Source organism: Eupeodes corollae, chromosome 2 (assembly GCF_945859685.1).
Source record: "Eupeodes corollae chromosome 2, idEupCoro1.1, whole genome shotgun sequence".
Taxonomy (NCBI): Eukaryota; Metazoa; Arthropoda; class Insecta; order Diptera; family Syrphidae; genus Eupeodes; species Eupeodes corollae.
In genome coordinates this window covers 145,480,111-145,505,186 of record NC_079148.1, presented here as the reverse complement: position 1 = coordinate 145,505,186, position 25,076 = coordinate 145,480,111, and positions in this window count along the sequence as shown.

Sequence of the window (25,076 nt, the reverse complement as noted above, 5' to 3'; positions counted from 1 at the left end):
ACATCCTCAGAAAATTATTGTGTAAGTTTTATATTTGTTGCGTTGGAGAGCTTGAATGGAAAATCTATGATTTGATTGACTCTTTAAATGATGAGGCTTAATTAGACTTTTACATTTTTGTAGGCGGTCTACGAGCGCATAAGAAGCGGCAAATAGAAATGATGATGTTAAATGTGAAGCAATCAAAGTTCTGTAGGTGGTTTTTATTTGGCACTTAATTAGTTATTATAGCTTAAATTGTAGAAGGTCAAAAACAATTGAATAAATGTATCAAACTTGTTTGTGAAAATGTATTATATTCCTACGTTTTTCAATAACTCAACAGATTTCAATAAGAATAAGTTGGCTGTTTTTTTTATTTCCAAATCTGTGAGACTTTTATGATGTTGTTATGAACGAAATAAGAAAAGGCTGAAATTTCAATAAGTAATATCTAGGGGAGTAGTACCCGTGGCATGACGGTTAGTGCATTGAACTTTAATGCCAAAAGTCTTGGGTTCGATCTCTGCCTATGCCATCTAAAGTATTTTCAAGGGTACTGCTCCTTGCGAGAAATAAACAAATTCTCCAAGAGTAATTCTTGTCATGAAAAGTGCTTTCCCAAATTAGCCTTTCGGAATCAGCCTAAAACTGTAGGTCCCGTCTAACGGACTGTTGCGCCACACAATTTATTTATTTTTTTGAACCTAGCGGATGTGATAGATCAAAGATACATGCCTTTCAGCGATACTATCCAGATGATTAAATCCTTATCCCAAGATCATTCCCAATTCACATAGTGTATAAAAGGTTAGTAAGAAAAACAACTTTAATTAGCTATGAATTGAGTTCGAAAAACAGTTACACAAATTTCCTGTGTTCCAGTTACCATTTTTTTAATTGAAATAATTTATCATTTTAATATTATCATCGAATCTATCAATAAGTAGCCACATTTATAGCCAAGTAAGTCTGAATTTAAGTAAGAAACGTGTGTTTTTTTTAGAGGTATAGCATTTTAATTTGGCAACACTATTTTAGATGGCAACCATTTTGGCAGCTGTCAAGTGGTTTGTTTTTAGTTTGTTTTGACATTTAAATATGATTAGATCTACGTCTCAAAAACGTTTCCAAATTGTAGACATTTATTTTAAAATCATTTTTAACTTCCCATAGGAAGTTATTGTAATGGGTCCGATTTTTAAAATTGAAAATTTTGACATTTCTCGACGTTTCAAGGGCCCTAGACTCAAAATAAAACATTTTTAGAAAGATGTCTGTGCGTGCGTGTGTACGTACGTTCGTACGTCCGTACGTTCGCAACGCTTTTTTCGTCGTCCATAGTTCAAGAAGAGATATCGATTTCAAATAAATTTTGTTATACAGATAATAAGGCAGAAAGATGCAGAAAGGGCTCTCAAGAAAATTGGCGTTGAACATTTTGGTTAACCCTAAATATCTTACGAACCAAAAACGCTGAGACTTGAATTAAAGTAGTATATTTTTTGAAAAAAAAATCCATATAACGGTTTCTTTTATAAAAAAATGAAAAAAAATTGTCACCTCTAAAATTGTACGAATAAAATATGATTTCATCTCCAAAACAATTTTGTGCAACGAAGAATAATGTTTTTGACATCTGATAAAACTTTGAAAAAAATCGAAATGACGAATTGAAATAAAATCCTAAAACAAATTTAATAAATGTTGGTAAAAATTGATTTTCGACTCAAATATCTTTTCAAAACTTTGAAATATTGTCTTTAATTTACTTTCATCTTTAAAAAAATATTGTTGTCAACATTCAGTAAAATTTTGAAAAAAATCGAATTGACAGTTTTTGTACAAAAAATAAAAACCTAAAAAAAATTAACAAAAGTTGATAAAAACTGATTTTCGACTCAAATATCTTTTCAAAAATTTGAAATATTGGCTTCAAACTAATTTTATCTTATTAGAAATATTGTTTTCAACATTCAATAAAATTTTGAAAAAAATCGAATTGATTTAAAAAAAAAAATAAAACTCTAAAAAAAAAACAATACTAAAACTTTTTAAAAATTTAATTTCGACTCAAATAGCTTTTCAAAAATTAAAAACATTGGCTTCAAACTTATTTTATTTCACAGAAAATATTGTTTTCGATATTCAGTAATTTTTATATAAAAATCCAACAGTTCGTTTTTTTTATAAAAAATAAAATCTACAAAAATAGTACGTAAATTTGGTAAAAATTGATACGAGTACATGTAGACGAATGATGGGAAGTTATCAGTGCGGGCCGCATCACAGCCTCTTTTTTTCTATAATTAGCGAAAACTAAAACGGTTTTTTATACCTTTAATTTGCAAAAGACACAGTGTGAGCATTAGGAAAAGAGGGAAGGGTTGGATAGGAGCTGTGTACATTGGTTTTAAATTTCTGAACATTGCAATGACAGGGAAAGATAGAGCGTGGCAAGGCGTTCCACATTACAAAAGAATCTCTGTACTTCATAGTACGGCCGAAGTTGGGTTTAAGGGTAAACTGATGAGCATTGCCAGAAGAGCGGGTATTGCGGTTAAATTCTTTAAGGGGAGAAATGCAACTGGCTATTTCACTAGAGTATAGACCGTTAAAATAACGGTAAAAAATGGTGAGGCAAGAAACCTTGCGTCGATGTTCGAGTGATGTAAAGGAGATGATGATGTTAATGTCACTAATCATTTTTAAAGCTCTTCCTTGAATTCTGTCCAAGAGGCTTAAATAAGTTACTGGAGCACCAGCCCAGAGATAAGAGCTATATTCAAGTTTCGGACGTATATAGGTTTTGTAGATTGTAGCCAGATCAGACGGAGAGAAACATTTCTTGCAACGTCTCAAAAAACCTAGACATCTTGCTGCATTTTTGGCAACTTCGCGTATGTGATCGCTTCAAAAACGGTGGTTGCTGATGGACATTCCGAGGATGTCAAGATTTTCCGTTTCGTTGATGCAAGTGCCACTCATATTTAGTGGCAAAGAGGGTTTATCGCGCTTTGACGATGCAAGTCAGCATTGCGTTTTCGAAGCATTAAATTCCACACGATTTCTTATTCCCAATTGTGCAATGCTGTGTAAGTTTTACTTTATTTTTTATTTATTAAACTAATCATATTTTGCCGTTGCAGTTCCACATCCGAAGAGGTGGGTTGTGAGTCTGGAAACGAATATGAAAAGCTGAGAGTACTTTCGTCAGCGAAACAATGTATTGGATTAGAAGTAGCAGGCAGGAGATCATTTACAAAAATGAGAAAAAGGGTCGGAGACAAAACGGAGCCCTAGGGCACACTAGCATTTATACTATGGGTTTCAGACTTGAATCCGTCCAAAACTTGTATTGAACGGTTCGAAAGAAAATTTCTAATCCAACGAAGAAGAGATTCGTCAATACCGAAAGCACGCATTTTCGATAAGCGAGCAAGATGCCAGACTTTATCAAATGCCTTTTAAATATCAAGTCCAATAATCTTACTTTCTCCAAAACAATATAAAGATTTTTTCACTGTTCGGTGAGATAAACCATAAGATCACCAGTGGACCTATTGTTATGAAAGCCGTATTGCCGGTCATTAAGAAGCTTCCGTTCCTCAAGATATTTCATAAGCTGATAATTAATCAGCGTTTCCATGACCTTAAGCGTTGAAGAACTGGGGGAGTCATGACACTATGTCATGACTATGGTAAGGTGGAATTTTCGGCGAACTGCCTTGTGAATAAGTTGGCTTTATCAATAGAGCTAACTAAAGGATTGTCACTGACAACAAGCGTAGGAACCGAGGAAGAGGAAGAATTCCTCATGTTTTTTACAAATCAAGATTACTTTTGGTTGATAAAGTCTGGGTGTTAGTGTTGAAATAAATTGATTTATTGAAAGAGGAGCAGTCTACTGAACCAGAGAGAAGCCGATGTAAGAAAAGTATGTCAGTCATTTTAATACGTTTCTATGAGTTGAGGCTTAACAGATGGAGGATGTCACGGTAAGGGATTTTCCCAAGGAAGGTTTTGAAGTGCAAAACGAAAAAAACTTTGTTAGATGCTTCTTATTCTTGACAGGTATACATTTTGATATGGACATCAATCCTAAGACTCGTACTCAAGTACAGATCATACAAACGTCATGTAAGCAATCGGGTTCCTTTAGGAGCTAGAAAATTCTTTTGATCATCTTTTAACAAAACCTGATGCAAAATTGGACTTATGATTTATTTCATCAATGTGAAGTAGACATTTCAGTACACAGTTGTTTAAAAAGGTCAGTGCCCTTATGTTTTTTACAATAGGTGTGGGATGATTGTGAAGATAGTAATTACAGAAATCTGTAATAATGCGTTTTTGCAAAAAGTTCATTGCTTGACATTTACTTATGTTGAGCTCTAAGTAATTTTTCGTCGAGAAAATGTCGAGATCTGTTTGGAGAAGAGATATGTCTTCATGAGTTAAAATGATTTTGAAAAGATTCTTATCATCAAAGAAAAGGTATGTTTGACAATGTCTAATGAACATGTCAGTGTCGTTAATTGTAAGCTAAAGGACTACCTTGTGGCACACCACCAGAGGTGGCGGCTGCAGATCTAAATCGGACATAATATTCACGATTCTCAGCTAAGAAGTAATCCGTTTACAGGAAAAGAGGTTCAAAATCTAAGGAGGATAGTTTAGAGACTATAAGATTATAAGAAATTTCGTCACACGATCTGCTGAAATCAGTTGAGATCATATCAATTTCATTAACGGTTTCTAAGGCTCTTAGAGTTAATGAAACGAACTGTACTAGGTTTTGGGTTTTTAAAAAACTGATGTGCTGAAGCAATTAGGAATCTGTAATGGAAGCTTCGGAGTTCGTATGAAATGCTATCAAACATTTTTGGGATATGAGGAATGTTTTCACCTCCATTTTTGTTCCCATCTTATAAAAGATGTTTTCGTATTTTAAGAAATGTTCCTTGAGATAAGAATAAATGAACTATTTAAGAAAGAGGAATTGAAAGAGGAGACAAAAATTTGTTAAGAAAAATGGCAGGAAGAGCATAAGAACCAAAGTGAATTCATCATTAAGTTAAGAAAAGTTGTTTTTAATGGCTGATGAAAAAAATAGTCAGGTAAGAATAGACCCATCGAAAAAGTCGGTAAATGCTCAAAATACGTCCCATCTGGTGGAAAGTAATAAGCTAGTTATATTTTTATTGAAAGAACGTAGACAATGTTCCCACAGCTTGTTCTTTTACTTAGGCAGCGATTTTGTTCTATAATTATTATACCAAGACGGAACTGACGGAATCACATAGAACTCTGCTAATATTATCGTTAATTTTGGGAAAATTGTACCTTAACGCCAGATTTAACGTGGTTTGACTATTTTCTTTGGGAGGATTGAAAATTCTGTAGTCTACGCTGATAAGCTTAAAACTATTGAATACTTGAAGAACAAAATTAACCACATTATTGTCGATATACAACTACAAATATTGGACAAATTATAAAATTGGATATCCAGATTAGACTAAGTCTGAGTAAGCTGTTGCCGTCATATGCCAGGAATCATATTTAAATTATAATACCAGAGGATCGTCTTGCGAAGTAAATTTAATGTCAATTTAAGAAAACCATCTTTGTTTTATTCCATTTCCAAGCTTCGCTCCTTCTAAAAAATACACCCTTTATGTTTATGGAAAAGTACGTCTAAGTAAGTATAAGATCTGCACTTTCATCGAAACGATTTTTTCTGATTAATATTGAATCTTGCTGTTTGCCTGCAAGGCTATTTTCAGATATCAATCTCCTTCTTCTTCTCTCTTCGTATCTAAAGACCTCCATCTTTCTATATTTTTCCTTCTATTTTTACTTTTCGATATTTTTTTCTTCTAACAATTTTTATCAATCTTATTTCGCCGCGTGTTGTTGGCTCAATCGTTTTAGGTTTGCGTTCAATGCTATCTAAAGAAAAAAAGTACGATCACTCGATTCGTCGATATAATAAAAATCCAAGCACGTTGCAAAATTTAAACCAAATAAATTCGATTGATACTTAGTATCCAGGAGACGTAGTCTCTCTCCACAACATAATATGCGCTCACGGTACGCCGAAACCGAACCGCACAGCAGTTATAAGTTAGCTAGCTAGCTCCCGATTTGTATGCAGTGCGGCAACAAGTGAATTACAGTCACTTGCCAAGCAAACAGAAACAAACAACAGCCTAGAAGCAGCAGCAGTAGCAGCTCAGCTTAGTTAAACAATATATACGACGACGAGTAGGCATAAAAGCAGCTGCAGCGAGTAAGTTCAGTTCACCTATAAGTCTGCGCACATTTTCCCGCATTTTCAATGCCAGCCACAATCGCTGGGCAATTCATTAGGACTGCGCTAAACCACGTCCACTCTAGCATACTAGATGCGTACCGCCGCGCTGACGCCGCGTTCTATGCACCACCATCATCATCACCACCGCCATTTTGGTATCGCCATCGTGAGCAAAGCACCGGTCACCGTTCAATATCGATGACAAATCCCCGCAAAACTCCAATTGACAGGTACATGAGTTCGCTGATTGCTTTCAATCCGTTAAATATTGAATTTCAAATCCGAAATGGAATACTCTGTAGAGTCTGCGTCTGCTGCGGTGCGGACGGACAAGCCTGCGTATATTAAATCCAGAAACAACAGCAATAGCACCAACGCAAACGCAAAAGCAGCGCTGCGCTTAACAAAACAGTGCGCAGTAGCAGTACCAACATCAACATCAACATCAGCAGCTGCAACTTAGCACACAATGATGTGCCATCTTGGCCGCGTGCATTTAATTGCACGACGCGATGGACGGACGCGCAGCTTTATGGGCATCTTAACGTCATGCTCGTTAGCAATAAAAATCAGTTTTTTGTATTGAACCCGATTACTGCCGAGCTGTCATCTGCGATGAGCTTGAGAGGCAATGGTGGTCTGGTCTCTCTGGTTTATGCGGTAGCCTTCGAAGACGTAGCCGAAGTCGAAATCGAAGAATTCCTCAACTTAAAATCTCGAGCTCTTTTGCTGAGCTCTTATATTGCCGATTAATTGAAATGGAAATTCTGACAAAAAGGTGTGTTCGCGTTAACGCTGCTGTTTGAGCGGTGATGCTCGGAAGCGGGCGGCGGCAGTGGCGGCGCAACGTTGCAGTGAGGCTTTTATGGCTGTTTTAAGTTGAATGAATTATGACCGGGGCTTGGCCACCTTCATTTTGTGTATGAGATGCGAGATCGGGCAGATCAGTAATTAGTCTGGAAGGCGCATGCTTCAAAGTTTATTGATTTGTAGCCAGCGCCACTCTTTATTTTTATTGCAAGCTCCATTGACACAATGACATTCGCGTGGTCTCGTGTTTCGATGTTGCAGGTTTTTTTATTTTTTCCTCTGAAATTTATTTGATTTTAAAATCAAACCACACTATATAAGACCAACCACTAGCCGGTAGCACTTATTTAGGCCCAGTCTTATGGAAGCCTTTGTGTCTTGGAGTCGATGTCTACACCTATATTTGTAATCGTGCTGATTGCTTTAATTAAATTCGTTGCCTCCGGACGTATACGTTATGGACGGATTAAGTGTGGAGTGAGTATCGGCGGAGACTCTAAATGTGTGAGCCGGGTTTAAGAAGCAACAACTGAAATTGAATCCGAAATGTTTACAGTAATAATTGTCTGATAGAGTAATTGATAGTCAATGTTGATTGATAAAGAGCGATGGCAATAAAAATAAGGGATAGATCTAGGTTGATATTGAGAAGCTCTAGGGGCTGTATAGAAATGGAATCAAGCACACTTAATACGGTTTCAAATCGTGACTAGAATATTAGTCAAAGTTGATTACTTGAAAATAGTAATAATTTAATCTTAAAAAATTCAGGGTTCTTCGTTGTTTCTTTCTTTTCTGTCGATTATAACGACCGTAAAATAGTTGAAGCACGCCAAATGTTACCCAAACCGAAGTGTCTATTTCCATTTTGTAAAGGTGTTGTTAAAGTATAACTATTTCGAACTTGAAAGAAAAAGAAGTAAAATATCCTGATGTCGAAATAAAGAAGCTGGTTCCAGAAAAAAAAGCTCAAAGAAAATGACAAAGTACGAGAGTTCTAGATGATAAGGCAGTCTTTAACCACGTTAACAAAACATACTTAAAAAAAAGAATCAGTGAGTAAAAAAATGATACAATAAGCAGCAGTATTTTTCTAAAAAAGTTACAAGGTTGGATAGCTACGGAAGTAATATCTTCTGCACCAAAATTGCTCTCGAAAGACTCAGCAAAATAGAGAAAGTAAGACTGAGTTCGAGCCACCAGTTTTGATCTAGAAATAAACATTTCGCAACAGACTAAGTACTTTGAATTCTAAGATGTTGATCAATCCTTTGATAAGTTTGGCACTTGGGACTAGAGAAAAGACTGTTAAGGAATCTTCCCAAGCAATATTACGAAATATTAACGAATCAGCTTTTTGGAGTATGGTATGACTGGGGCTTATGCTGCAACTTTTCCTACACACCAAGTGTTTACTTTACCTCCTCGTGGTAACCACCGGATACTGGTTATATCTTTAGATATAACTTGCGAAACTTGTAACCGCGGGTGCAACATCGGGAAAAAAAGCACCTTATCAACGGCACAACAAATATGGAGGTTAGTGCGAGGGGCTAACAACCCTTTCACAGTAAAAAACTTGAAAGTTTTTAAAGAGATACCAGCCTCGGATAATAAACCTCCTATTATGGTAACCAGACCCGGAACGACAGCGCATAGTCCGTTGAGAGTATGTACCTGGAATGTAAGAACCCTCTACAATCCAGGTTCAACTCAAAAACTTGAATCTGTCCTCTCGCAGTAGAAGGCAGACATTACTGCGATCCAGGAAATACGAAAGATAGGATCAGGGACAATGAAGAGAAAGAATTGCGACACTTATTATAGCAGTCGCATATATTTGGATGCGGATTTGTCGTGGGTAATCGGCTAAGATCGAAAGTCATGGATTCAAAGCCAATAAGTGATCGCCTGGCTTTGATCCGCATCAAAGCCAAATTACAGAACATCAGTATAATATGTGCACACGCCCCTACCGATGATTCTGAGGAGTCTAGCAAGGAGGATTTCTACGACCTCCTAGATAGCGCCTACCGAGCCTGTCCAGAGTATACGACCGACGTCAAAATCGTACTCGGAGACTTCAATGCGAAAATCGGGAAGGAAGACATCTTCGGCGGATTAGTTGGAAAGCACAGCCTCTACGAAGAAACAACAGATAACGGCTTCCGACTAATCGACTTTGCTGCAGCTCGTAATACGGTGATAAGTAGCACTAAGTTTCCAAGACGGAAGATCTACACAGCAACCTGGCGATCTCCGGATGGTCAAACCACCAACCAAATCGACCATGTGCTAATCGGTGCAAGGCTTGCATTAAACATACTGAACGTGAGCACTTTTTGAGGAGCAAATGTCGACTCTGACCACTTTCTGGTAGTGGCTAAGTTTAGAGCTCGAATGTCAAACGACAAAAAACACGTGCGGCCAGAGGAAGAAGTTCAAAATCAGTTGCCCTAGCACATTGGAGAATGCCAGAGACTACAGTGAGCGGCTGAGCGAGTGACTCTCCGCCGCCGCGCCGTCCTCCCAAATACTACAGACGTCAACACATTGTGGAACCAATATCGCGAAATAATACAAAATGTAGACGAGACCACCAAAGGTTACCAGCCACCCCCGAAAAGGAACCCGTGGTATTAGGATAAGTGCGTGATATTAAAAAGAGAGACGGAAAATGCACGTGTGCAGATGCAACAACGGAAAACAAGAGCAGCAAGGGAAGAGTACCGCACGAAAAGGAGAAATGAACAAAAGACCCTGCGAAGGAAGACAAGAGCATCTGCAGTTTCTCAGCTCAAAGATCTAGAGGAGTCTCGGGCCAAGAACAACACCCGACGTTTCCTTAAAAGGTCAAAGCAATTAGCTTCTGGTTTCAGAACCGGGACACAAGCTCTTCGAACAAGAAGAAAACCTAGTCACACAAGCACAGGGAATTGTAGATGTTTTCAAGCACCACTTCCAAGAGCTGCTGAATGCGCAAAATGTCGAGCAAGATAATGACGAAAAAGAAGCAAGACCAGTCAATGAAGACCCAGTCCCAGTCCCCAGCAAAGAAGAGGTAGAAAGAGTCATCCAAAAGCTAAAAAATAACAAGTCCGACGAGTCGGATAGCATACCCGCGAAACTGTTTAAACATGGAGGAAGTGTTTTGATAAACCGCATGCACCAGGTGATCTACAAAGTGTGGGAGGAAGAATGCATAAACACTGACTGGTCGATAAGCTCCACATGCCCCATCTACAAAAAAGGCGACCCGATGTTATACAAAAACTACCCTGGCATATCCCTGCTTAATGTTGCATACAAAATCCTATCCAACGTACTGTGTGAGCGTCTTAATTGTTTCTGCAACACAAATATCGGCACGTGCCAGTGTGGCTTTAGACCAGGCAGAACAACGATAGACCAAATATTCACACTAAGGCAGATCCTGGAAAAGACCAACGAATTTCAAGTCGAAACACACTATCTTTTCATCGACTTTAAAGCTGCTTATGATAGCATCCACCGCCAAGAGCTTATGATGGCGATGTCTGAATTCGGGATCCCGGACAAACTGATCCAGCTGTGCCGCATTACGCTAAATAATACGCAGTGCAGTGTGCAAATGGGTAACAGCCCATCCGAGTTATTCCAAACTTGCGCAGGGTTTAGACAAGGACATGTGTTGTCATGTGACTTCTTCAACATAGTCCTGGAGCAGATAGTGCGTAAGGCAGGTGTGAGCACGGAGGTCACTATCTTCAACAAATCCACTCAGCTCCTACGCTATGCGGATGACATAGACATAATCGGTCGATCCAAGAGGGCTGTGCTTGAGGCCTTCACAGCGATTGAAGAACAGGCGAAACTAGTTGGTCTTGAAGTGAATGAGGACAAAACAAAGTACATGTTATCAACAAACAAAGCAACATCTGTCCACCACCTAGGACAAAACGTTACTGTTGTTAGCAGCAATTTCGAGGTAGTTCAGGAGTTCACCAACCTTGGAACAAACATCAATCCAACGAACGACGCCTTAGTGGAGATCAGAATAAGAATTACCCTAGCGAACCGCTGCTGCTTTGGTTTGGCCAAACAACTGGGTTCAAAACTCCTCACTCGAAAGACAAAGTGTCTGCTATAAAAAACTTTGATTTTACCAGTCCTACCCTACGGCGACGGCGCTGACTGCTGTACGATAAGTAAAAAAGGGAAATTGATATTGGGCACTTTCAAAAGAAAAACATTCGTCGACGGATTTTTGGTCCCGTATGCGACGATGGCGAATGGAGAAGAAGATATAGCAAAGAACTGTATGAGCTGTACCAAGATGTGGATGAAGTCCAGAAGGCCAAGAAAAGACGACTACATTGGCTTGGCCACATCGAGCGAATGGACGACAACGCTCCAGCCAAAAAAGTCTTTTCAGCCCAGCCCCCAGGTTCAAGACGACAAGGAAGACCGAACCTACGGTACAAGGACCAAGTGACTGCTGATGCCAGAGTCTCGGTGCCTGAAGAGTGCATGCGAGGAATCGTTCACGATGGAAGACTACAGTATCTCAGGCTGAGACCCTTCATGGACTGTGAGCCGGATAAGTAAGTAATTAAGTACGACTAAAATTACTAGGAATTAAAGACAATTTAAGCTGGTGTACCACATGGGAGTGTCGTAGGGCCAAACCTATTAACTTTTTTGTACAACAGTTATTTCCGTGATGATCTCCGCTATTATGGTCGCTTTTGCTGATGAAACTGCAATATTGGTGCCCGATGAATTAGTTACGCACTTTAAAAAGAAAAAAGAAGTACAGAAGAATATACTGGTTACAAGTAAAGAAGTCTAACCTATTTAACAAAAACAAACCTATTTCTTATACCGTTTGAAAACATGGCATCTAGATATAAGGCTTTACAAAGAAAACACATTCTATAGTCATGATCCAAAAATTCCAAGACAAAGTCCTTGATGAAATAACAAAAGCCCCTTGGAATTTAAGAAGTAGCGATCTACAACAGGACCCTCAAATTGAAAAGGTTAAAGAAAGGAATTAAGAAAACAAGCTTTGAGATCCACTTTAGCGACTACAAAGTCATACGAACTTCGAAATGAAGACTGTCTTGAATATAGGAGACAATATTTAGACTCTTTTGAATATAGGAGACAATACCAAATATTGTCTCCTATATTAAAGACGGACTAAGAAGAACTAAGCTTCATGATCTTGGGAAAGTATGAGATGATTTTGACAGCTCCTGGCGTCCATGTTCTTAGTTTTAATTTCTGTCAAAATAACGTTTTTTTTTTGTCATACACTAAAGACTAATAATAATGGCAAGTTTCAGCATCAAGCAACATCACTAGCAGAGCGGCGTGAAAGTGTGCATCAGAATTCGGGGCACTCAAATGCCCGTCGCTCGCAAGAGCATGGCCTATTGCAAATGAAACTTGATTTAGACATGCACCTATTCAAAATCCAAAAGGCTGAGAAGCTGAAGCTTATGAATGGTGTGGATTGTGGGTTGGAGTCGTCATTGGTCCATATTTCTTCAAAAATGATACTGGCCAAACCTTCACCGTAAACGTCAACGAACACAAATAACTTCTTGTGGCTTGAATTTGCCACTAAGGCGTATGATTTGACCCCTTTAGAAAAAAAAAGTTATTGAAAGATATTTTGACAGACATGGAGATTTCACAAAACCAAACTGAATAAATGACACTCAGTTTGACAGATGAATCTCCAACAATATGGCCGTTGTCAAATGTCAATTTGACAGAAAGAGTTTCAACAAATGGCAGTTATCAACAGTCAAATTTTAAGACTCTATGGGAATATCATCGTCTACTTTATTTTCCCAATCTTTTTCCATCTGAAACAAAAATATACTACTCTCAAAGTCAAAGCTCTATTAATTTGGCCTCAATTCGAATATGGATATGCCACTCCCTCACATATTTACACGCTCGTATACTCGACTGTCATTTAAGACTCTTGCCAATTCTTCGTGACGATTAATTAAACTGTGAATATTCATGTAAATCCCATCATATAGCTCGTATCTTTATACTATATAAGGATCTTTCATCTTGATCTGTTGGGGTTGTTGTGCAACAAACAAAAAAAAACAATTTCCCATTCAAGACAAATCACTTAACTCCAAATCACAATCAATATTCCCAGCATGTGCATCCATTAATTTTACATACTACACACATAGCACAATGTGCAACGCGTTGCATTATATTGACGGAGATTGGCACACCAGAAATATGCTTTGCCGCATGCTGCTTATGGCAAAGGCACATCTTGGAGGTGTGTCCGCGGGTTATGCGCTACAACCGATCCACCGCCTGATCGAGCGCGCATTAAAAAGGTCTCAATGAGGTCACAAAATGTGGCTGATCAAAAACAATATTGAGGAAAACTTTATACTGACTCCTCCGTCCACACACGTGGCTTTAAATAAATGCTTATATACCTCCAGCTCACTAAAAGCTATTAATTTCTCACAAAAAAAAACCATAAAGACAAAAATACGGAAAAACAACTCTGGATAGTCAAAGGAAGCCACTTCACGTATTAGCCTCTTGACATTTGCAAACAAAAAAAATGAGGTCGCCCCCAGCTATATTGCCATCATCTCGTCCCGAAAAGTTCAATTACTTAAGTCTCACAGAGTTTTATCTTAACGTTCGTTTAAAGATACCAACCAAATGAAATAGGTGAGTCTTGATTAAAAAAGTCTAGAGTCTCTATCGGAACAGCACCGAATCAATGAACATGACTTGCGATAGTCTTCAACATCAGAAGGCTGGCTATAAGAGCATAAGCCAGGAATTCCTTACATCAGACAAATTCCAATTTTCCAATCAAATTTGGCTTCTTTGGTGGGAAAAAAGTCGCCACCCAAACAGTTCGATGGTAACTTTCACCTGATGGACTTCAGAGGTTCTCACATGATCGAGGACGACAAGCGACGACGACGAAGAAGATGCTTCGGTGACCTGTGAAGTAATAAACCATAATACAAAAACCCGAAGTAACCATAGCAACCTGCGCGATGCACCCCGTTTAAGATTAATTTTCCAGTCGCCCGCACTATGCATGATCACCAAAAAAAAACGACACAGTTTCTGAGACTGCATCGAGCACAGAGCACGGAGCACATCGTCCACCCACAAAAAGTTCCTCCTCGGGGTGTCTTATGGCATAATTCATTGTGTGTCCAAGAAGTGCTTATCTATCGATCGCGGGTATAAATCCTATCAAAACGTAGACCAGACCAGTACCAGACCGCGGTACCAGACCAGAAACCAGAACGATGCGTTGCGAATTGAACACCAGTTTGAGTGTCCACCCAAGGTGGAGGAACATCTCAGGTGACTGGGGTCAAATGCTGTCAAATGGCACCTCTAATGCTGCTTCATAAATCTACTCTCTGCTCGCTCAAGATGGACCTGTTTACTGATTGTGTGCTTGGTGGTTTGGTATGGTTTGGTTAGTCCCTTCCCTAGGCACACAATCCACTTAGTCAAGAGAGAAAGCTCCAACACCGACACAATATGGAATTGTTTTGGACACAAGGGAATTCTCTTTTTCTCCTCGACATGGCACTGGAATCCGCTTCAAGTTATACATAATCCGCCTGTAATCTCTGGAATTAGCTGTAAATTGTGATGCGAAAATTATTAGTTTCCAACGAGTGTACGAGTGAAAGAGTGCGGAGTGCTAGAGCTCTGGAGCGTTGGAGCAATGCCACAACGCTGTGGTGATGGTCGAAACGGATCGAATCGCATGCCTAACCGAGATTCGATCTTCTCATCTGTTCCGCATTAAACCGGGCGGCAAAATAAACGAGAGAAATGCAATTCACAGAAAGGAGAGCCACCAAAGCCACCACCATCATCAGAGTCTCTATGACTTTGGCTTTAGCTTTGGCTTTGGCTAGAATGATAAAGCAATACGGATGCCCTCAGGGTGATTGGTTAAATCCGCACAATTTATCTGCTCGCCGATCATGATGATTGTTTCTGGGGCCATCGTCATCATCGTCGTAGTCGTCGTGGCTATAGCTTGCTCGCTGAAAATGCCAAACACACCATCAGGCTTAGCCTAGAAGCTAGGAACGTAATAATTTATCCATCAGTTATCTGTTGAGGTTAAGCTGTGAGCGAATCGCGATCGATTTGTGAAACGCAATGCAACAGGCACCTCATTAGTTATGGCCATTGGGATAGTGACTCCGACCATCCAACAACGACAAGTAACTTCAACGAAGTCGATGAAGACGACGACGACGACGACGAACGCCGCCAACTACGAGCGACTTATAAGAGTTCCAGTTGGGTGGGATATGAATCGGTTGTTTTTTTTAAGTTGGGTTGTTTGTCAAGGAAGTCTGCAAGATGTTTGCACAAGGTGAATGTTTGTTTAACCATTTTGGAAACATAGTGCGGACATGGACACGTATATGGGAGTTTTTATGAAATTGTATACCATAGACAGAGGAATCACCTGAAATTGCTCACCAGAGGCTTTTGCTTTTGTGTTTTCATAGTTCCATAGGCAATATAATATGATCTAGGGCTTGTTGGGAGGATTTATTTACTTTGGGGAATTTTCAAAGTGGTGCGTTGTGTTGTGTTTGTTTTGTGTCTTGTCAGAGAAATCAAAGATTGCCTTTAAGTGGTAGAGGGACCATAAAATTATTTCATATCTTATCGTTGATTTATGTTATTCTAAGATTCTTAAAGTTATTTGTACGCTGCCTATGAATCTTGTATGAGGAAATAAAGTTTGTGGTTTTGAATTACTTGAGATCTTGAATTTTCCCGTAAATTTTTATTTAATAAAGGTTTTTCCATGAGAAGCTTTAGATATCTGACAGTTTATAGCAGCTATATAGTATGCTTTGCCAATTTACAGCGGATTGATTAAGAGTTCAAAAACATGCACACATGATAAAGAAATGGACATTCTGCTATTTAACGATTATAATAATTTAAACGTATAATCTCCCAAAAACATCGCCTCTAAATTTGACAGTGATCTATGTGACAGTTATTTCCACAACTCGACCAAGACATGTAGAATTTATTATCGAGACTCAGGCCTACTTCCATTCAAGATTCAATTGACACCTCGACTTGAGCTTGCTGAATGGATACTGAAGCAATTTGAAACTGAGCTTATAATGTTTACCAATTTCTACCAGCAAATCATCTTCAACGCTTAGACGAAATTCGGAAAGACTCGGTGCGCCAACGAACAAAATTTAATAGGGCGACAAACACTACCTGGTACACAACTTATGTCACAGCATTTCGCCAACCTAATCTATTTCAACAAGTGTCTTCAGTTATCCCAACTACGAACCTATGGGGAATAAAAACTTCAAAGTTGAGCTAAGTAAGGCTGTATGCTCTCATCAATATTTTTTACTGTTGATATTAAGTCAAGTATTACATGCAGGAATGGGGGAATTAAATGGACATTGCAATACCATCTCAATGGATCTTCATCAAATGACAACAAGCGTAAAAAGAAAAAGCAAAAACAATGGGGCTAAAGACCAACTAGGCAAAAATTTAAACAATGAGTTTTCAAACTTCGTCATTAATCCAATAGTCCGTTAATAAAGGTTTTCACCTCAAAAAAAATCCAACACTTTTGAAACTTGGCACACTTACTAAGGGTTGTCTGGCGATGACCCAAAAAAAAAGTCACAAAAATCCGACGTGAGCACTTAAGAAAAACATGGAGATTGTTTCAGTTTTTCACGTTTATCTCGAAAGCTATTTGTCGTATGAAAATTTTTTGTTTTGTTTGCTCTAAAGGCATTTAAGGAAAACATGTGATGATTTTCCCCTAAAAAATCTTCTAAACTCTTATACTACAGAAAACGAATATTGAAAATACAAAACGAAGTGCATCGCAATAGGGCATAGCATTATATCAGTTGTGCGTCCCAGATCATTCATGTCCCCAGTATTAAGCCGTCTTGCCTTGTTGATATTATATAAAGAAATCTTGGTTCTAAGAAGTTGGTAAACCTTATATCAAGCTTAAGGTTTTTTCTTCATACTACGAAGATCAGTTGTTGGAGATATCAGCTATCTTCCACACGTGACTAGATTCCAGCGATTCATTTAATTCATTTGCTAATGCGGACTTTAATGTCAGAACGTTAGATGGACTAAATACAATACATTCTTTTTGGCGGAATAAGATGCATCGCTGCATCCACTTCCATAGGAAAAAAAAACCGATACACGAAGGCAAAAGCTGATAAAACTACCTTACGCTAAATCAACTGGATAACTTGTAGTACTTCCTTTGGAAACCTTGAGTACATCCTTTGGAAACACATGGAGATTAAAAATTTTAGTTTTTGAGAATGTGAATGCGTGTTCCGAAGAAGATACTTATTGGTTGGCATCAAAGTTTATTGGCATTTAAGATGTTCCAGGATGGAAAGGCTACGTGTATGTTCCAACAGCAGCCTTATGGATTTAGTTGTTTAATATGATTCACGCTTAGCGGTCTAGAGATTGGAATGCCCATATTAATTGTGTGAAGAATCATGTCAACCATATTGGCAGGACATGGTAAAACTGCCTCCTGTGATGACCCCAGGTGAATATGAGGAGAACTGACCGATTTTAGACAGGGGTGTGGTCGATTGAACAAACTCTAATGCGTGGAATGAAGAGTATGGGTGGCTTGACACCAGGGCGTGGAATCACTTTTAGTGTACTTAGTAAATGGGGTCTAAGGCTGACTGCTATTCATGAAATTTTCTCATCACTCGAAGAATTCACTGGCGCTATTTAGTCTACTAGTGAGAAGCATGAAGATTTTGAGGAGACACGAAAAATAAAAGATTATAATTTCAAAGTTGTCAAATTGGTTCCAAGGTAATCCTCCATTTTCAGTTAAAGTAATTTGGCTTATTCTCTAGGACTGCAGGCAATGAGCCATATAGTGGGCCAACAAGTTTCAGAATTAAAAAGCTACATAAAAATTGAATACTGCAGTTATTTTTGTTGACAGTTACAGACACAAAAAAAATGCATACCATATTTTTTTAGGAAATTTAATAAGCTTGCTTATGTGTAACAAAAACACATGTTTTCCTTAAATGCCTTTAGAGTTATTTTACAAACTTAAACAAGTACAAATAAATTAATATCATGTTCCTTTAGAAAAAGTAATAAATTTTAATTCTGTAGAAGATTATAATTTTTGATACAGCAAATAGTTTTTAAGATAAACCCGAAAAAAACGTATTTTAAAAAATATAATAGATACGAAAAAAATCATGTAATCTTTGTATTATAAAATTTAATGAGCTTTAATTTTGTGAAACAAAATTTTTTGATACGACAAATAGCTTTTGAGATAAACGTGAAAAACTGAAACAATCTCCATGTTTCTCTAAACTGCCGCTAGAGCTCACTTCGGATTCTTGGGCACTTTTTTTGGGTCATCACCAATAACATCAATTAGTAAGTGTGCTAACTGTTGTATTTTTTTTCGAGGTGAACGAAATTTTTTTCGTTCATTAACTGGACTACAAGTCAATATTTCTGGATGAAGAAAAAAGATAGCAGAAGATTTCAAATATCTCGCAAGTATTGTCTCTACGAGTTTCAACATTAAATTTAACGTTAGGGTGAAGTTTGAAATGCTGATCAAAATATGGAGAAAAAAGAAGATGGGATGCGACCCACACTGATAACTTCCCATCCCGTCTGTAGATTTGTCTTGCTTAAAAGTTTGTCTATATGTACTCGTATCAATTTTTACCAAATTTGTGTACTATTTTTTATAGATTTTATTTTTTATGAAAAAACGGACTGTTGGATGTTTATATAAAAATTTCTGAATATCGAAAACAATTTTTTCTGTGAAATAAAATAAGTTTGAAGCCAATATTTTTAATTTTTGAAAAGGTATTTGAGTCGAAAGTTTATTTTTACCTAGTTTTAGTACTGTTTTTTTTTTGTGTAAAAAAAACGTCAATTCGATTTTTTTTCGAAATTTTATCGAATGTTGAAAACAATATTTCTTATAAGATAAAATTAGTTTTAAGTTTTTAGTTTTGTAGTAAAATTAGAAAAGATATTTGAGTCGAAAATCAATTTTTACCAACTTTTATTAATTTTTTTTTAAGGTTTTTATTTTTTGTAAGAAAACTGTCAACTCGATTTTTCTCAAAATTTTATCAGATGTTAAAAACATTATTCTTCGTTGCACAAAATTGTTTTGGAGATAAAATCATATTTTAGTAGTAAAATTTTGGAGGTGACAAATTTTCTTGACAGCCCTTTCTGCATCTTTCTGCCTTATTATCTTTATAACAAAATTTATTTGAAATCGATATCACTATATTCTTGAGCTATGGACGACGAAAAAACCGTCGCGAACGTACGGACATACGGACGTACGAATGTACGTACACACGCACGCACAGACATCTTTCTAAAAATCTTTTATTTTGACTCTAGGGACCTTGAAACGTCGAGAAATGTCAAAATTTTCAATTTGACAAATCGGACCCATTACAATAACTTCCTATGGGAAGTTAACAACTCTTTTAGCTCATAGACCATGAAAGTTGCACTGCATTGTTTAATCCGTGTTGCCTTATGGATGCAGAATTATTGTTCGTTAATTTTTTATCTTAACCATAACTGCAATGCTGAGCTTTATTTGAGAGCGAGTCAGGTGCTCGAAGGTTCGATAACTTGAAGCTGAAAGTGGCATTGGATTGACCATAAGCTTCGAACAAAAGAAGAATATACTGAGGCTAAGCGATGCAGTGGAACCCTCACACAATGTAGACCAGACAAATGAGCGCACCTAGAAGTAATTTTTTAATATCTTCAGAAATCTTACACGATGGCCGAAGGAGTATTGGAGGTCTTTTCCCATATAAAGGAAACTTCACAAATTTATAAGGTCCGAGGTTTAACAGGTGTGAGTTTTGCTTATGCTGAGTATACATGATTGTAGCGTCTCCAAAATCGTCTTTCCTCACTTCCGAAGGCTTTTTACTCCCAGGCCTTGGATCTATATATGACTACTTCCAGAACCATCATTCTGTACAACAACTGCTTAGAAGTTATATTGAATTAAGCCTAATTTATTCCTCAGAAACATGTGGAACATTGAAAATATCGAATGCGATATTTCAAAAGCTGCATTAGATTTCTAAATGAATTTCTGTAAAAATCACATAATTTTTCAAACGCAATTACATTTCCTACTCACTGCCATCAATTTTAGTCCAGTTCAATTATTTGAAGTCCCACATTCCTAAAATCTCTCTCTCTCTCTTTAAATCGCAATCAGATCATCCAATTTATACGTTCGAAGCCTATCATAACCAATCATACCGTAAAAATGCTCCAATTACCTATACTTCTTGATTTACATATTCATTTTTCATTTCCGTTTATCTTTACAAGAGTTCCATCTATAATTTTGTCCCGAGGAACTGAGCTTGGTCCAGTTCCAACTCGAGGTCCACTCTCCATGCTAAATGCATCAATCAACATCAATAAAAGCCAGGTGTTTTTTTCCGCACTTTATATAAGCTTATAGTGGTAGATGAGTTAACTTGAGCAGCACGCATATATACATATGTACTGGAAGCAGGAGAGAAGAATTTAATGGTGGCGCGCTCAAATCTACTCACCCAACCCTGCTACTTAAATAAATCAGCATGTTCTGACCTGGGATTTGCAAATTAATACCTCACAGTACCATGTCTAGAGCTCCGGACTTCACGTAGGCATCATAACACGTATCCAATTATGCACCATATTATTACTACGCCATGCCGTGTGCTGATCCAGCTAACATCAGTAATTCTATTCCAGAGTAGCGAACGCTGGAAAAGGCTAGGTGCGCCTAGCCGCGCGGCGGAGCAGCAAACGGTATCAACATTTTCACAATTATTTTAGCCCACACGCTTGCTTTTGGAGCATTTACCTAGGTACATATCTATAGGAGAACATGTCTTTGATCCAAGACATCACATCAGGAATTACGCTTAATACACGCATTCCTACACCTGGTCTGGAGTTCTGGACCAATTTGTACACAATCGATGCCTACACTAGGATAGGTCAAAATTTATGGTTGACACAGAAAGGATTTTAGTTTCAATTTGGCGAACATGGAAAACTTTCATGGCGTGGCATTGTATCGTCGCGTCGTGTCGTTTCGTCCGTCGTTGTCGCCGTCGCTGTTTCTTGCGTTCATCCTCCTCTCATAACAGTTAAAGACTTTCAAGGAACAAACTATCATCAGCCAGAAAGGCTGTGCCCACTTGGACATCATCACGATCTAAAGCGTGCGTTGACAACTTCTAGCGCTCTTAGCTACATCGAAGGGTGTATCTATCCTTGTTAACAAGTCTACGACTTCATTGTGGTACACTCTTCCGGCATAGAGTGCATAGGAGTATATAAAAGTACCTTAGCTTGAATGGAGTCTTTGCGAAGACCCCCACGTAACATCGCAATTTATTACAGAAACATGACGCGCAATGGACGTACATACAAGTCCCTGCGTCTCGTCGTAGAGTTGAGCATGAGAACTTATAACAAAAAATAAATATCCACGTTACCAAGCTTCAACGTGGCTTAATGGGGTTCGACACACATTCCATCACCACAGAGAGTGCTGTCATAATTGGGGCTTTTGAGCAATTATGCAAATGGTCGTGACACCTGAAAATATTGTGGCCAATTAGTCATCGTCGGAATTTCATTGGATGACGGCGAGACGATAAGTTCCATATCTATAGATAGAAGATTTTTATTATTCGTCGTGTTGGCTGACACGCTTGAGTGATTTGTATCTAACTTCATCTGATGACGATCATGATGATGATGAACATAAAAATGATCACTCTGGCTTAAAACAGATTTTGCAAAATTTTAATGAAACGATCCGACAAGTTTTGTGATTTTTGTAAAATTAAATATAAAAATGACATAGATATATGGGACCCCTGAGGCAATCCATAGTTTTGTTGCATGTTTAATATGGCTTTAGGCAAATTGATTGAATTGACTGCCTTAATAACGGTATAATGATCAAATTTGCATTATTGATGTTTTTTTAATCAGCTAGGCTAGTGAAAAATCATGTTTTTAAAGTGGTTAATTTTATTCATATTAAATTGTTATTCAACCTTCCGAGCACGATCCAAACCTTCTCGACGCGAAGACAGTCGCTTTGAAAGCTGTAAATACTTTGAAAATTTACGTCATAAACATAAGCTTCTTGCTATATTCTCATTTCTTCTAAATAACTATTTGCAAACGTGAACTTTAATGGAGGAAGAAACAAGATTAGGGTTCCCCGGGTTATTAGGTTCCCCATGTTCCTAGTGTTCGAACTATATAAATCCTTCCATGTGGTTTGACAAATGACAGCAACGTTCAAAATTATCCTCTTGCAAAATAATTCAAAATAACTTTGCACAATTTGGAAGCGTTGTCTAGTTGTCAGTATGTTCGTGTTGGGATGTTAAGCCAAACAAAAAATAAATCACTTGACAGCTGACAAAATGGCCGCCAGCTAAATAAGTGCTGTCAAAGATTAATAGCTCTAAAAAACCACACGTTACTTTCAGATCAAAGTAAATTAATAATATCGGGGTGAAAATCAGGCACAACTCTAAGAATCTCATGGCGTTCGCATATGATTTGTCGAAATAATCTGACAAATGACAGCTTATTTTACAGCTTCAATAATAACTTCTATGAACTGTCAAACTGCCCTGTAAATTAAGAAGGACTCAAAGCTCAACGAACCAATGATTCTGGAATATAAATCAGACAGAATTTGAAGGACATGATGGCGTAAGATAATCTGACAAATGACATCCAATTTGACAGCTATATATTCAATAATAACTTCCATAAACTTTCAAACTGTTCTTTAATTTGAGAAGGACTCAAAGCTCCACGAATCAAATCAGGCAGAATTTGAAGGGCATCATGTTGTAAAATAATCTGACAAATGACAACCAATTTGACAGCTATAACTTCTATTAACTGTCAAGCTGTCCTGTAAATTAAGAAGGACTCAAAGCTCCACGAATCAATGATTCTCGAGTATAAAAAAGGCAGAATTTAAAGGACATCATGGCGTAAAATAATGTGACAGTTGACAACTAATTTGACTAATTTGATTGTAATATAAATCAGACTGAATTTGAAGGACATCATGGCGTAAGATAATCTGACAAATGCCAGCCATTTTGGCAGCTATAGCTTCAATAATAACTTCTATGAACTTTCAAACTGTTCTCTTATTTAAGAAGGACTCAAAGCTCCACGAATCAAATCAGGCAGAATTTGAACATGGCGTAAGATAATCTGACAAATGACAGCCAATTTGACAGCTATATATTCAATAATAACTTCCATAAACTTTCAAACTGTTCTTTAATTTGAGAAGGACTCAAAGCTCCACGAATCAAATCAGGCAGAATTTGAAGGGCATCATGTTGTAAAATAATCTGACAAATGACAACCAATTTGACAGCTATAACTTCTATTAACTGTCAAGCTGTCCCGTAAATTAAGAATGACTCAAAGCTCCACGAATCAATGATTCTCGAGTATAAATCAGGCAGAATTTGAAGGACATCATGGCGTAAGATAATATGACAAATGACAACGAATTCGACAGCTATAGCTTCAATAATATCAGCTATGAACTGTCAAACTGTCCTTCTTCTCTTGTCGTTATTATTCTTTTGTAGGGCAAAACAACAAAACATTCCCATTAAACACGCTGCATGAAATTTGATTATTATCATTTCCAGCAACTTTTTGATTCCGGTCCCTCTTGATCATTTCTCACCAACCAGCAGCGTGGAACAAATGAGTTCCAACGATTGATTTAGTGAAAGGCGATTTATCATTTCGCATCTTTTTGTTTTCGAATAGCAGTCATCATCCAAAACATCACCACCGACACACAATCTTCTCAATCTACGATACCTATCATCATGTTTTGAAACTTAAAAACGCAATCGATCGACCCCCACTGCCTTCGGACATCTCTGAGAACGAGGAAAAGAAATTGCAAATGATTTGGTGAAAGATGGGCGAATAAATTATGCTCGTCGAATGAAGTTGAATTCGAACCTTTTTTGAAAGAATTGATGAGATGACAGCCAAAAGAAAAACAAGAATAGTGACGTTTCCCATGAACCAAAGTTTCATCATCTAAATCACCTAAATTGCAGTGATTTTAAAGCTGATTCGCACTTTTCTGAAGAAAAGAAAAAAAAACTACAACTTCGCTGACAACGCTGACAATGACTTGCGCTGGAGTGATGGTGATTGTGAGTGGGTCAAGTGATTACCGATCGGTTCCTATGTCTGTCCAATTTACTTTGACACGTTGTTACATCGTCAATAGTTAGTTTTAGTCTTTAAAAGTCTTCAGAATCGAATGGAGGAACAACGACGACAATGCAAGGGCCCCATAACACTGCATCAACAAAAAAAAGAGTAACTCTCTGTTTGTTTTACCCATTTGGCGTGTGATTTATGAAAGTAAAAGTTACGATCAAGCAACATACCTTACAACGGCAGCTGGTTGGTTCGGTTCTACAAAATCCCAGACAAGAAGACAACAAAACTAACCTGGCTAAGGTTATGTATACCACTTAATCCCAACATAGATCTATCTATGGTAGTGTATTACTGTTTGTTTTAACTCTGCGATCGGTGCTGTCTTCGTTGTAAGGAATTTAAAGAGCGGATGGATTGGTGATGTGAAGGTGGCCTTATGAATGCGTTTGTTTTTGATCTTTTCTTCCAATCAATCTAAGAATAAATTAAAAAAATTGATCTGGAAAATCTCTTCAATGTTGTGATACATTTTTGTCTATGAATGCAAATTTTTTTAACTGACAGCTGTCAATTATTTCAATTAACAGTA